Raw genomic sequence first — 16,189 nt, 5'->3', positions numbered from 1 at the left:
ATTGAGTTGCCTTGCAAACTGGAAGGTGTCACACTGCCTGACCCAAATGTTTTTTTTTCTGGCCTCTCTCTGATGGCCTTTTCAAGTGGTGATCCTATGATACATGACTGTGTGAAAAGAGATTTGAATCAGACTTATGTCCACATCTTTGCAAAAAACAATTCAGTGGGCATCAGTACCATCATGGTTAACAGATGACATGAAAGGTTTGGGTACAATAGAACATGGTTATAAATTCCATGCAGGTTTTGCTAGAGGTAATTAAATAGCACGATGTGGAATTAAAATTCATAGAATCGTAGAAGTTGGAGATAGAAAAGACCTATTAGGTCATCTTCTCCACCCCCCTTCCTTCTGCCAAGTGCTTTGTCCGGCACTTTGTGGCCGATTTGAAATACTCTCCTGTTCCCAAGTGCTTTCAAGGGGCCTATATTTGATTTATGTGGAGTGGGATATTATACTTTCATCTCTAGCGATGGACAATTTGCCTCATTCAGACAGTTGTGTAATCAATTTCATTTACCAATTACAGCTGTTCGTTAACATGCAGACACCAGGGCACTCGGGAAAGCAGAAAGTTAATGAGATTGAGGATGGGATCATGGGGGTCTCTTGACTGCCTGTTTTCCCCTGACAGTCTAGTAAATCTTTACCTGGAAGGCTGACCCTGAAATAGGAAGCAGATTTAGGGGATTTATTTGATTCTGATCGTTTCAGGCAGGTTAAAACGGTCTTCATTTTTACGGATAGGATGTCACCAATAGAGAATGTATCCTGCACTGGCTAGGGGGATGGAGTAGACCCTGTTAGAGAAGAATCTATTGCAAGGAGCTGAGCACTTGTGTGGAGGTGCTCAGCACCTGAAGTCCAATGGCATTGAGGGTGCTTAGCACCATGCAAGATCAGGCACTAGTGTTCAGTAAATCCTCTGCTAAGGAAGGTGATTTCCTCCAGACTGACACAGAAGGGGACTGAACGGAAGGAGGATGTTGGCCCCTCACACCTGCCAGAAAATGCTTTTGTTGTTTCCAGCAAGACTTCCACCCTAAGTGGTTTATACCACACCACAGTGCTGGGCCCCAAGTCTTACATGGCCTGTCCTAGGCCCTGGTGTGCCTTCTCAATGGTTTTCAGAAAACCAATAGCTACTGTAAGGTCTCTCCATTCCCACCCCTTGCATGGCAAGACACAGACCTTTGAATGACTTGTCCTGAAACCCAAAACAATTTTGACAGTTAATACTGATTTTTATTTTAAACATTTCCCCCAAATTTGTATCATTTTTAATAAATTTTCACAGTATCACAGCGGTGCTGCAGGGGGCATGACAGCAGGACTGCCAGGGCAGGAGGAGGGCAGTGACACCGAATCCCTGCAGGCACAAGGTGGAGGGGCAGAGCAGAGACCCTTGACCAGGACCATGAGGAGGAAAACAAGCCCCCAGCCACCAGGGAAACCACCCCACTGCTGAACGGCTCCTGCCTGGGGATAGTCCCCTAGCTCCTGGCTGGTGAGTGAGCGGGGCTATGACATGGGGTGTGAGGGTTTCCTGAACTGACAGCGGGTCCGGTGAGACTGGAACCCTGAGGGGGTTCTTGTCAATTGTTGCTGACGGTTATTTTTTTTTCATTGATTTAAGTGTGTCAGGTGATATTGATGGTTACCCATGGCTAATGATTTACATTTAATTCTGCCAAGCCTACTTATATTCCCTGTCTGAAACGTCAGAGTGGGGAAGTACCATTTCAAAAGACACTTATAATTGAGCCCAAATAACAAATACATCCTCTGGATCCACACTACCTATTCATATTTCTTTTCTTGTTCCAAGTTCTCACTGGGATGAGAAACCATAATCTCTCCAAAGGGTAAGCTAAATAAATCCACATTTCAAATACTGCCTAATGCTAGATGCTATTCATTGTGTAAATAAAAAATTATGAGTAATGGCTCCAAAGAAGTTGGTCTAACATGTTGATTCTTATAATTCTGAGCTTTTATTTGTCTTTGTCTTACTTTTTTTTAAAATAAGGCCAACAAAAACAAAGGAAATTAAACAAAAGTAATGGTTTGATAAAGTTAAGCATTTCAGTTCAATATACAGCATTTTTGTCTCATTAATTCACTTGTGCCTAGGTCTAGACCATCCCGTAACCCCTAATGCTTAAGCAGAGCTTCCACTTCAAATCTGAGTGTGCTTGCTTGTGTAGGTTGAAGTCTGTCTTTTAACAAGTGAGGCAATGAAGAATCATTCCCTATCATAACAGTGGAAGACTCCACTCTACGTAATAATAGTGACCTGGCTGGAAAACTTCCATGAGAGTGAAATTTCAATGAAAAACAGGGGAAATGCTCCAAAAATCTTCACCAGAAAGTAGTTTTCTTCTTCTGCTTATCTCTCATAATAGTTAGAGATGTGCAAACCCATTCAGTTAAAGTAACAGTCATTCCCAAAACTCCAGTGGGTCTCAGTCCTTCATCTCAAATTCCATCTGAGCTTCAAATATTACCCAGAACTTCTATCAGACTCCTGGACTTTCACCCCAAACTCAAATTCACCACCCCAAGGATAACTTATATCAGATCCCTGAACATCCGTGCTGCTGTTAGCTGCAGCGAATTGAGATCTGGTGAAGCAATAAAGACCTATGGCTAAGACCCTACCTCCTAGAACCAAATGGTGAGATAGGAATCTGTTTTCATTTTTTAGAAAAAGATTGTAGCCTTCATGAATGAAAATGGAATCTTGAAACTGTGACCCAAGTATAACTACTGTGTTCCTGTGTCCCTGACTCTGCAGACAGTTCCATGAGGTGTGAACTGCCTCTAATTCTGAAACCTGCTCCCACCCAAAGAGGGGCAATGCCATGGTGTGTGTGTGGTGTGATGGGGGCAATATGTGTATTACACCTAGGGCTGTAGGCTGACTTAATTAGCCACTGACCCAAGAAGCGAAATATCAACATAGATTTTAAGCACCTCAAAATTTGGAGTTCAGATATGTGGTTTTGGTTTGTATGATTCTAAAGACCAAAGGTAATTTGCAAATTTCAAATCCATATGTGGGTTCAGGTATCAAACACCCCCAGAATTTGGAGAGCGTGTGTGTGGAGGTTTCTGATCCAGGATATTCATTTGAACCCAATGTTCTTTTAAAGTACCATAGGCTGGACAGCACACTGTAGGATGCATTATAGGGAACAGTCCTGCCTGGGGTGAGAAAAATGAGACACATTACTACATCTTTTCCATCTCACTCTATCATTCTAATTTTCTTGCATGCACCACATAGATTCATAGATATTAAGGTCAGAAGGGACCATTATGATCATCTAGTCTGACCTCCTGCACAATGCAGGCCACCGAATCTCACCCACCCACTCCTGCTATAAACCTCTCACCAATGTCTGAGCTATTGAAGTCCTCAAATCATGGTTTAAAGACTTCAAGGTGCAGAGAATCCTCCAGCAAATGACCCATGCCCCATGCTGCAGAGGAAGGCGAAAACCCCCCAGAGTCTCTTCCAATCTGCCCTGGAGGAAAATTCCTTCCCGACCCCAGATATGGTGATCAGCTGAACCCTGAGCATGTGGGAAAGATTCACCAGCCAGATACCCAGGAAAGAATTCTCTGTAGTAACTCAGATCCCATCCCATCACAGGCCATTGGGCCTATTTACCACAAATAGTTAAAGATCAATTAATTGCCAAAATCATGTTATCCCATCATACCATCTCCTCCATAAATTTATCAAGTTTAATCTTGAAGCCAGATAGGTCTTTTGCCCCCACTGCTTCCCTTAGAAGGCTGTTCCAGACCTTCACTCCTCTGATGGTTAGAAACCTTTGTCTAATTTCAAGTCTAAACTTCCTGATGGCCAGTTTATATCCATTTGTTCTTGTGTCCACATTGGTACTGAGTTTAAATAATTCCTCTCCCTCTCTGGTATTTATCCCTCTGATATATTTATAGATAGCAATCATATCTCCCCTCAGCCTTCTTTTGGTTAGGCTAAACAAGCCAAGATCCTTGAGTCTCCTTTCATGAGAGAGGTTTTCCATTCCTCGGATCATCCTAATAGCCCTTCTCTGTACCTGTTCCAGTTTGAATTTATCCTTCTTAAACATGGGAGTCCAGAACTGCACACAGTACTCCAGATGAGGTCTCACTAGTGCCTTTTATAACGGTACTAACACCTCCTTATCTCTACTGGAAATACCTCGCCTGATGCATCCCAAGATCGCATTAGCTTTTTTCACGGCTATATCACATTGGCAGCTCATAGTCATCCTATGATCAACCAATACTCCAAGGTCCTTCTCCTCCTCCATTACTTCTAATTGATGCGTCCCCAGCTTATAACTAAAATTCTTGTTATTAATCCCTAAGTGCATGACCTTACACTTCTATTAAATTTCATCCTATTACTATTACTCCAGTTTACAAGGTCATCCAGATCTTCCTGTATGATATCCCGGTCCTTCTCTGTATTGGCAATACCTCCCAGCTTTGTATCATCCGCTAACTTTATTAGCACACTCCCACTTTTTGTGCCGAGGTCAGTAATAAAAAGATTAAATAACATTGGTCCCAAAACCGACCCCTGCGGAACTCCACTGGTAACATCCCTCCAGCCTGATAGTTCACCTTTCAGTATGACCCACTGTAGTCTCCCCTTTAACCAATTCCTTATCCACCTTTCAGTTTTCATATTGATCCCCATCTTTTCCAGTTTAACTAATAATTCCCCGTGTGGCACCATATCAAATGCCTTACTGACATCTAGTTAAATTAGATCCACTGCGTTTTCTTTGTCTTAAAAATCTGTTACTTTCTCAAAGAAGGAGATCAGGTTGGTTTGGCATGATTTATTTATTTTTGTTTATCCTTCCATTCAGTTTGAACTGAATTAGCTCATGATCACTTGAACCAAGGTTGTCTCCTACAACCATTTCTTCTATGAGGTCCTCACTACTCATCAAAACCAAATCTAAAATGGCATCCCCTCTAGTCGGTTCAGCAACTACTTGATGAAGGAACCCATCAGCTATCGCATCTAGGAAAATCTGAGCCCTATTATTATTACTAGCACTTGTCCTCCAGTCTATATCTGGGAAGTTAAAGTCTCCCATGATCACGCAGTTTCCATTAGTATTTACTTCATTAAAAACATTAAAGAGGGCTCTATCCATATCCAGATTAGATCCCGGCGGTCTATAGCACACCCCAAGCACTATCCCAGGGGAGGCTCTAGTAGTTTTCTTCCCCAATGTGATTTTTGCCCAGACAGACTCCATCTTATCCATTCCATCGCTTCTTATTTCTTTACATTCTACCTCATCATTGATATACAATGCTACTCCACCACCTACACCTTTATTTCTGTCTTTCCTAAACAGCACATACCCTTCAATAGCTGTAGTCCAGTCATGACTACTGTTTCACCATGTTTCGGTTATCCCTATAATATCTGGTTTCACTTCCTGCACCAGTAGCTCTAGTTCCTCCATTTTGTTACCTAGGCTCCTCGCATTGGTGTACAAACGTCTTAATTTTTGCTGTTTGGCCTCGCTCACATTCTGTGCCCTATTAGGCACAGACATTCTACAGCCAGTATGACCTATTAGACTGGTATCAACACTGCCCTTTCTCCTTATGTCCATTCTCCTACCCACGGCTGTATCCTTTCTTACTTTTTTCAGAGTAGCCGCCGTGTTAGTCTGTATCCGCAAAGAGAAAAGGAGGACTTGTGGCACCTTAGAGACTAACAAATTTATTTGAGCATAAGCTTTTGTAAGCTACAGCTCACTTCATTGGATGCATGAGGTGGAAAATACAGTGGGGTTATTTATATACACAGAGAACATGAAACAATGGGTGTTACCGTACACGCTGTAACAAGAGTGATCAGGTAAGGTGAGCTATTACTGCTCTCCTGCTGGTAATAGTTCTTATTCCCTAGTGTGAGTGTATCATTGTGACAAAGTGGGTTTTTCCTCCTTATTGTGTTGTATGTGAGCCTATGTGAGTCTTATTGTTTTGCATGAACACTGTGCGTGCCTCAGTTTCCCTGTGTATTGCACCAATGCCTAGGTGGTGGGAATAAGGGTGTGTGACTTTTGCTGAGATCCTCAGGGCCAGGTGAGGTGGCTCCAGCTGCCTGCACATAAGCGATGGATGGTGCCCTTCATAACCTGAGACCCAGAAGGGGGATGCAACCAGGTGACACTTTGTCCAGGAAGCAAGACAAAGTCCAGGAGGAGGGGCAATAGGCCTGTCGGAGGTCAGGTCACTGGAAGCTGGGTAGTCTGCTATGAGGGACTTGGAGAGGGGGGAGTCCAGGGCATCCAGCCCGGGGTCCCGTCCAGGTGGACCCACCAAGGAGAAGTGTACGGTGTGAACAGGGGTGCTGAATACTCCGAGGTCAGTCCCAGGAAGGCCACAGCCAAAGAGGTTCCTTGCCCTAGACAGCGTACCCTGAGAGGAGTCACACCACCCCAGAGACTTGGCCCATACAGAGCAGTTCCAGAGCATTGGGACTGTGACGCCATCACAATCATCCAAGTCACAATGCAGCCTGTGAAGATCACTGGATGTTGTGGGCGCTCAGCGCCACTGGAAACCAGATTGGTGAGGTGCCTAATTTTACATTCCCATGGTTGAAAATGTTGGCCATGTTGATTTAACAGTGCAAAAATAATCCAAAATACTATATATGTACTGTTGAAAGAGTGGGAATGACCGTACCTGAAAAGGAGCAGAGCTTTCCTTAAGAAAGGTTGTTATTAAATTGAGGTATACTCCTCCTTCATACAATGCACAGCTATACTGGCACAAAGGTTGGATCTGAATACAAACATTCCTAAAAGGTTTGGGTGTGTTCCTTTTCTTTTTTAAGTTCAGGCTCATCTCTAATAGATGATATTTCAGATCCCCACCATTCCCTCTTAGTGATTCTCCTTTGTGGAGGATAATGTCTCTAGGAAAGGGCTCCCTTAGGAAAATCACAACATATTTTAAATTTTCCCTTTAACAATATATGTTCCATATCACATACTGCGTCAGTACTTCCTATATCCGTACTTGTTTTCCCTATTCAGATTCTACTTGGTATTCACGATATCTGAGATAGAGCTGTCCCTACAGTAGACCGCAAGGGAGGTAAGGCAATTAAGCTTGGCAGAGTGCATGGCAGGAGCGGGAGACACAGCATCAGGAAGCAAAACTGAACCTTGTATGTTGTTGTTAGAATAAAGATATGATGAAAGAGTTTTGAGGTTCTACACATGCAAATCGATAACATGGGCAGGTCTGATGACACGAGGTGGTTAGGAATTAGTTTACTGTGGTCCCTAGAAGAAATGATACCAAGATAATTTAAATGGGAAAAATGGTAATATTTATTCACATTGTTTAGTGTTATAATTTATTCAAATATCAGAACTTTGGAAAGGTCATATAGCTCATGAGCTTTCTTTTATCTTCTTTCTTGTTTAGTCTGGAGAAGAGAAGACTGAGAGGGGACATAATAGTTTTCAAGTACATAAAAGGTTGTTACAAGGAGGAGGGAGAAAAATTGTTCTTCTTAACGTCTGAGGATAGGACAAGAAGCAATGGGCTTAAATTGCAGCAAGGGCGGTTTAGGTTGAACATTAGAAAAAACTTCCTGCCAGGGTGGTTAAGCACTGGAATAAATTCCCTAGGAAGGTTGTGGAATCTCCATCATTGGGGATTTTTAAGAGCAGGTTGGACAAACACCTGTCAGGGATGGTATAGATAATACTTAGTCCTCCCTTGAGTGTAGGAATGTAGGGGACTGGACCAGATGACCTCTCGAGGTCCCTTCCAGTTCTATGATTCTATTTGAAAAAAGAAACAAAGCCTGCCCCACTTTACCATCCATGGGATTTTTATTGAAGCCAGTAGACCTATTACAAACCAGAAAAAAATTAAGACAGTAACAACTGAAAGTTAGAAGAGAATAGCTTTTTACTAGTCCCAGAAAAAGGGAAATCTAAATAAGAAAATTAATAGCCATTTACAGTTCCTGCTTCACATTCAGTGTTGCTTTGGATTCAGGGTCAAATTTTGTCCCCAGTTCCATTTATAAATTGGTGGGGTTCCACAATATGTATGTAAGAACAGAATATGTCCCCCAGTCTGTACAGGAATTATTTTTCCTGGGTTGAAGTTTGTGATCTGCTTGTTTACAAGCTGCCAAATATTTAAACAGGCTCATCCAATACCGTATGCTATCTGAGCCCTTGTCTTGACTAGAAAAAGTTAAGTTTAGGTCAGGCATAGTTAATGTGAACATGACTCTAGGTTACAACTTGACTTGCTATAATTGAGCTAAGACATTACCCAACATCTGTCTGCATGGGCAAAAGTGGTTGAGTTTAGGTCTGGCTAGGCTAGCTTGGGTTAGCTAGTCCCAGTTTAAACTCAGTCACTTTTTCTAGCTAAAAGAAGACCTGCCAGTCAGCTAGGAAATGGCTGGGTCATAACATTCTAAAAGAATATGCCACAAAAGGGTGCAGAGATGATTTGAAAGGCAGCAAGGTGTAGTAATAAATTTATGGCCACTGTCAGTGGTTTTTATGTCCAGGGACTCTATAAAGGCCCTGGTCCTGCAAACATTTATGTGCATGCTTAACTTGACATTGGTGTCAGTGGGATTACTCACAGCAATAAAGTTATCCATGTGTGTAAGGCCATCTCTACTTTACCACTTATGTCGTCAAAATTTATGTCACTCAGGGGTGTTGAAAAAACACCCCCCTGAGTGACATAAATTATGCTGACATAAGTGGGAGTGTGCACAGCGCTGTGTCAATGGGAGAGCACTCTCCCATCAGCTCAGAGCTACAACACGAGAGATCTTACAGCAATGCAAGTGCATTGGTACAGCTGTGCAGTAGTAAATGCGCTAGTGTAGAGCTGGCCTAAGTGTTTGAAGGAGCTGTGTGTAAGACAGGAAAGATGATCCAGCAATTAGGACACTAGCCTTGGAATCCGGAGACCTAGGTTTAATTTCCTGCTCTATCATTGATTTCCTCTGTGATCTTGGGTAAGTAATCTTTCTGCCTCAGTTCCCCAGCTGTAAAATGGCAATAATTGGACTTTGCCTCATAGGGGTGTTGTGAGGAGAAATCCAATCAATGACTTTGAGGTGCTCAGACAGTGTGGTAATGAGGTCCATATAAGTAGCTAAGTGACATAGTCTATAGAGATGAGTGAATAATTCTCATCAAAAAATTTATTCAACAAATTTGGCCTCCTTTTCTGTTTGCAAATTGTCAGCCACTAGCCACTAGCAGTTTATTTTAATTAGTCTTGGTTATTCATTGTGAATCAAAGGGTGTGGAAATATGTGCATCAATCTCTGGACATCAGTATGATAATATATCCTTCTGAGTATGTTCCTGTAGTAAGCCAGTCTTGCAGAACTAGATTTAATTGAAGAGGATAAGCGAGAAAAGATAATCCAAACATGGTGTATACTTGGCTTTCCAAAGTGCTAAAATGTCTGACACCACTTCCTATTGCCCTTTCCTTAAGGAATTCGATTTGTTTTGATCAGCAGAACTGTTCTCAAAATTCCTTCTGGAATTCTGCCATACTGAGCGGCAGGTATTTCGAGCAGGAACAGACATTTACATCTCCCTGCATTCCTGTTTTTCCAAAACATGCAATTGCTCAAGAAAAACTGTGTTCATGTCACAATGAATGTAAAAACTGCAGCACTGTTATTAACTGCTATTTCCTCCAAACTGTCTTGAATTCCTTCAGTGGGAAGTAAACAGACATTTCTCATGATGACTACTGTATTTTTTAAAACACTTTTACAAGGTTACGGATATCCGCCAGCATTCTAACTCTGCAGGGCTGTGCAATCTAAAATCTCTAAGGGTCCAGTCTTGCAAAGCACTGAATGGCCACAACTACTATTGATTTCTGTAGGAGTGGAGGGCACTCCACATCTTGCAGGAAGCATTCATACCACTCTGTAGGATCAGGCCCTCTGTTGTTTCAAGGTTGGGTAATTACTAACCCCCTTCTACAGTCTGATGGGAAAAGTGAATGGCTTAGTTCAGTGGTGTTTTACTTTCTGAAAAGATTTGGATTAAACCAGTCAGAGGTTTTCAGGAATAGATTCAGGTTACTTGTGCCGGTGTTAATAACTTGTTTGTGTAACTTTTCAGTGATATGTTGTCTTGTAGCAAAGTGGCTACATGAAGGTCTGTCTTCTGTACGATGTCAAGAAGCCATTGTCTTTTCACTTCAAGAATGCTTGAATCAGTTTTTCATATTTAAATGATTAGACAAGTCTAAATGGGATTTGAGAGGACCCATTGTCAGAGCACAGTAAAAGCATGCAACGCTTACACACACACTCACACACACCTCATGTTTTCCTTTAAGCCTTCTTAGATACAAGCAATAAAAGAGCAAAAGGGATTTCCTGGAAGAAGAAGAAGAAGAATTGCTGACATTTTAAAAAAAGTATACGTGCACAGCAAGCGGGGGGATTCATTCACATGGCCCCATCACCGTTATACAGTTTGCTGAGCTAATACATTATTTAAAAAAAAAAAAAATAAATCAGCAGTGCTTCTTCCAGGAAAGTGGCCTTATTTTTCAGATACCACAGCAATGGCCATGATATAATTACTTGGCTGGCTGGATAAGGACTCTTACTGAAGTCATTGGAGGCTAGATCCATAAAACATGTAGGCACTACTGGCCACTTCAGGCATCCAAGTCCAAAATTCAGTCCTTTAGCTCTCCTCCTCAGCTACCACATAACCGTGTAGGCACCTAAATTCCCTAGGTGCCAAATTATCCACCAGTAAAGTCGGTGACTAAAAATCTGCCAGTGGGCATGTGTGCAGCCACTTAAGTCTTGACATCTGGTGCCTATCTCACACCTTAACTCTGGTGGGATCCTCAAAGTAGGTGCTTCCCCTTCCCCAAGCTTGTTTGCAGGGTTTGATTTAATAGGTGTTCCTAGAGGCCATCTAAGTGACTAGGCCCTAGTCAAAGCACAACTGGTGGAGGAGATGATAGTGGTAATGGTACCCATTAGCCTTTGGTAATAATTCATTGAACAAAAGAAAGCATGAGAGTGGCTCTACAGCTCAATGGTTAGGGCACTCAGCTAAGATGGGGAGGCTCAAATTCTGGTCCACTGAAAGTTAAATTATGTATATAAAATGGAATGGTTTGAACAGGTGAGATTGAGAGATGTTGACCCCCAAATATCCCACAACTAAGTGGCTAGGGAACTCTTCTGAGCAATGGGAGACATGGATTCAAATCCTTCCTCCAGATCAAACAGAGAGTGGATTTGAACCTGGGTCTCCGACATGCTAGGTGAATGCTTTAACCCCATGCTAAAGAGCACTTAGGGGTAGCACGTCCTTTACCTCCATTTTTTGTGGGAAAGGTCTTAGGCACATAGCTCCAGGAGTAGGTTCCCAGCTGTGAATCCTCAATGGGGAGACCTCCCTCTTACCCAGTCTTAGGTGCCTAAACCCCTTGGAGTGGTGGGACTTATGCTGCACCCTTCTCCTCACAATTTCCTATTAACTAGCTTAGGTGTTTCCCTGCTCAGTGTGCTGCTCTTGTGAATCCGATTCTTAGGTGCCTAACTCTCTCCTTGCATTGCATATGGTGCCTAACTCAGGGCTGTGGATTCCATTAGGCAGGATGGTGTCCAAAAGTACATGCTGCAACACTGATCTTTACACCTCTTTGTGAATCTAGCTCTTGGAGATGAAGGTGCCATCTTAAGCATCTACCAGAACTGGCCCCTTTATAATAACATAGTTCTTCAGCCTCTTCTAGAGTGTAGTCTGCCCCACTGCTCACTATTAGGTGATCACAGAGTGAAATAGGGTGGTAGAAGACAGGTGAGTTCCATCTTCAATGTCACAGATTTGAATGTTTTTTGGGTTTTTTAAATTGACTTGTGAGTGGCTGTGAACAAAGCACTAACTGGTGAGTGGAATGTTTCCAGAGCTAGAGCTAGTCATTTTAGAGCCGACTGAGCATCTGTTTAACTGGCATTGTTTGAAAGCTCTGCGTAGGACCTCAAAGACCCAGCAGTTGGGGATTTGTGCATGGGGGCAGAGTCAGGATAGGTATCACAGCTGCAGCTCAGTAACCCCACTGAAGAGCAAATAGGAAATTAACAAGCAAGTTAATTCCTGTGTAAATTCAAAGTGGAAGTTATAATAGGGAGACTAGACTGACAGATTCCAGCAATATGTGAGGGCATTGCCAGAAGTAAGAAGCAGCCGCTGCTATTGAGCACAGTGTTAGGATTTTGCTAGAATAATTTTAGTTCATATGTGAGAATGTCACCACTGGGATTAATTCACATGTGGCATCATGAGGGAAAGCAAGATGTAGTAGCATAGACAGAATTAAGGGGATCAAAGTTACGTAAGGAAGAATCTGGGGTTGCAGAGGAAAAAAATAAGAGTGAATACCGAAGCAAATGGAAAAAAGATAGTTCTGAAGTAGGTGGCAATCAAAATCAGCCTGGAGGAAGGGGGAATGCTCATACACTGACTCTGCTTGCAGTCTTCAGTGTTCTAAGGTGTGGATTATAATCTTATTGGAGATGGTATCATTTTTGTTTTTGCCTCAAGTCATAGAATATCAGGGTTGGAAGGGACCTCAGGAGGTCAGCTAGTCCAACCCCCTTGCTCAAAGCAGGACCAATCCCCAATTTTTGCCCCAGATCCCTAAATGGCCCCCTCAAGGATTGAACTCACAACCCTGGGTTTAGCAGGCCAATGCTCAAACTCCTGAGCTATCCCTCCCCCCCCATAAGGTGAGTTAGTCTCAGCCGTACTCAAAGGTGTCTAGGAGTGGTTCTGCACTGGCCTGCTCCAATCCGGGGAAAAGTGCTCTACCAGGACCCACTCCAATGTGGGGTCCAGTTCAGTGATTTCAGCTCTGCTTCTCCTGGTGTGTGGCTCAGCACACTGTGAAATCAGCTCATTGATGCTGCTGCTGCTGCTCCAGTTGGGCCACACCGTGGAGTCACTTCTGTGCTGCGACTGGTCCAGTTAGTCCTCAGTGAGCTCCGCCTCTGCTGTTGCTAGTCTGTCTGGTTCAATCTGGACTAGCCCTGCAGATTCCTCCAACCGAGGCAGAATCTCCAAGTGTGGAACCCAGAGCAAAGCAGAACCTTGGGACAGAGTCCCTGCTCCCTAGGACAGAGCTCCTCATCTCCAGGACACAGCTTTCCCCTTACGTTTTCTGCTGAGCAGGAACCTGTACCTGCAGATTGTGCTCCTTTGTAGCAGAGACTATGAGAAAGATATAAATATGATCCTTCATTAAAAGATAGAGAACGTTATAAATAGAGTTCAAGAAAGTGTACTCACAAAAGGGCATAGAAATTATGCAGTGATTGGGTCACCCTGAATTTATACACAGTGGACTTCGGTTTGGTAACAAAATTCACGCTCAATTGGGATGGGGCAGGCGGGGGCGGGGGGGGGGGGAGCTCTGTGAGGCGGGTTAGCCAAAAGGAGCAGGGATTTTGTCCAGGGTTGCTGTTTTATCACAGGTTCCCTACCTGAAGATTTTTGTGGAGAAAATCTGCAGGTTGGCAGAAGTGGTAGCAGCACAGAGCTGATCTTGCAGTGAGGTCTAACTGAACCAGCAGTCGTGCTGAGCTGACTTCACAGCGCTCCAATCCACCAGGCCAACAGAAGCAGAGCCAGTACTGGACCAGGGGACTGCACATTGGAATGGGAGGTGTTGAAAAGATTCTCTCAGAATTGGAGCAGCCCCATGGACAAGAGCCATCCCTTGATTATTCCTAAGTATAATTGGACCAGTGAGTGGGTTTTTTAGGAGGGTGCAGCATTCTGGACCTTCATAAGTCAAACAGTTACCAATAGAAACTGTGAAATTTATCAGACTCCTGATGCACTTATTTTGCTTGTTCATTTTCTTGTATATGTATAAGTATTTACAGAGTTTTATTTATTTTGATTGTTTTTCCTCTTTTCCCCAAATCAAGAGACACTTATGGTGCCATGTTCCAAAAGGACTCATGAGTGCTTGTGAGTGGGGAGAAAAGACCTGCAAAGGTGACCAGGGAGGGGTTATTTTAGTTCCCCAAAGCCAGAAATAGGGGGCTGAGTGGGGGCTAGTTGAGCCACAGTTTTATTTTAGAAAAGGACCCTTATCCGGATTGAACCCAGCCCTTGTTTTAGCCATTGGCACCTGGCTAAAGGGTTTCCAGAGCTACAGGTTTCTCAGCATCTCTGAAAACCAGGCCACATTTATTTCTGAGACCTGAATATGAGTTAGCTTCCTATCCTTGGCTAGAATGAAGAAGCAAGGAAAGATGTCTAAAAAGGATGTTAACTATAGTTTTCCAACCCTGGCAAAAAATTTGGTTCAGGTTCACTTAAAGATTTAGGTGAAAGTTCAGGAGACCAAGTTCTCATTTTATTTGAACCATGTTTGCCCATCCCTAGCAGATGTGAAAGCACAAATCCCTCTCCTCTCCTCAAATTTATCTCATTAATATTGTTTGTTTAAACAAAAGAAACTTTCATCCTGTAGTGGCTGCCTTGATGAGGCTTAAGCCAGTTTTGAACATGGAGTAATTTTCATGTTCAGTAATCTGTTATGATAACTTGAGCAGCACGCACCCTATTCATATTTTGAATGCATCATGTCAAGTTACTATAGACGCATCATAAGTATTTCCACTCAATCTACTCAGAAGCAGCCCCATTCCCTCATCTGTAAAATCTCAACATTTTTAAAGTGCAGTTCTACACTTAACAGTGACCGTGAAAATGGCACTGTGCTGTTCCATTGTGCTCTTGGGGATTTCGATACCCTATGTGCTTACATTAAATTAAAATCATTTTATTTTCCTAACTGGCCCTGCAAACTCAGCCTTGGCTCTGAGCGTCAAGCTGGGGTCTTTTTCTTTGTACACATCACACCAGTAATAAAGGTTTTTTCAGGCCAAAATCTCCTACCAATGATACCTATTCAAACCCAACCATTCATGCATTCCAAGGCCAGAAGGGACCACTGTGATCATCTACTCTCACCTCCTGTATAACAGAAGCCATAGAACTTCCCCAAAATAAGCCCTAGAGCAGATATTTAAGAAATACATTGGATTTTGAATTAAAAATTGGCAGTGATGGAGAATCCACCACAACCCTTGGTAACTTGTCCCAATGGCTAATTAATCTCACCCTTGTAAATTGACACCTGATTTCCAATCTGAATTTGTTTAGCTTCAGCCTCAAGCCACTGGATGATGTTACACCTTTCTCTGCTAGACCGAAGTCCCCCTTATTAAATATTTGTTCCCCAAGCAGATATTTGTAGAAGGTAATCAAGACCCACCTTAACCTTGTCTTTGGTAAAACAGATTGAGTGACTCAGTATAAGGCAGGGTTTCTAATCCTTTAATCATTGTCATGGCTCTTCTCTGACCCACTCCAATTTATCAACATCCTTCTTGAACTGTGGGCACCACAACTGGACACAATATGCCACCAATGGTCGCATCAGTGCCAAATAGGTAAAATTTTCTCTCTGCTCCTACTTGAGATTCCCCTGTTTATACATCTTATCCTCACATTAACTCTTTTGGCCACAGTGTCACACTAGTAGCTCATGTTCAGCTGATTATCCATCACATACCCCAAACCTTTTTCAGAGTCACTGCTTTCCAGGATAGAATCTTCCGGCATGTAAGTATGGCCTACATTATTTGTTCTTAGATGTATACATTTACGTTTAGCCGTTGTGACGATGTCGGGCCAGATGGCTACAGGAGAGTAATAGAAGGCAGATATATTAGCCCCAGGTTAAGTAGGTCCTTTTTCCCTGGGTAAAGTAACACGGAAGGTTCCAGAACAATCAGGAACCTTCTGGAGACAATTAAGACAGACAGGCTGATTAGAACACCTGCAGCCAATCAAGAAGCTGCTAGAATCAATTAAGGCAGGCTAATCAGGGCACCTGGGTTTAAAAAGGAGCTCATTTCAGTTTGTGTGCGCGTGTAAGGAGCTGGGAGCAAGAGGCGCTAGGAGCTGAGAGTGAGAACGCATACTGTTGGAGGGCTGAGGAGTACAAGCATTATCAGACACCAGGAGGAAGGTCCTATGGTGAGGATAAAGAAGGT

Source organism: Natator depressus, chromosome 1 (genome assembly GCF_965152275.1).
Source record: "Natator depressus isolate rNatDep1 chromosome 1, rNatDep2.hap1, whole genome shotgun sequence".
NCBI classification, from domain to species: Eukaryota; Metazoa; Chordata; order Testudines; family Cheloniidae; genus Natator; species Natator depressus.
This window is presented reverse-complemented; position numbering follows the sequence as displayed.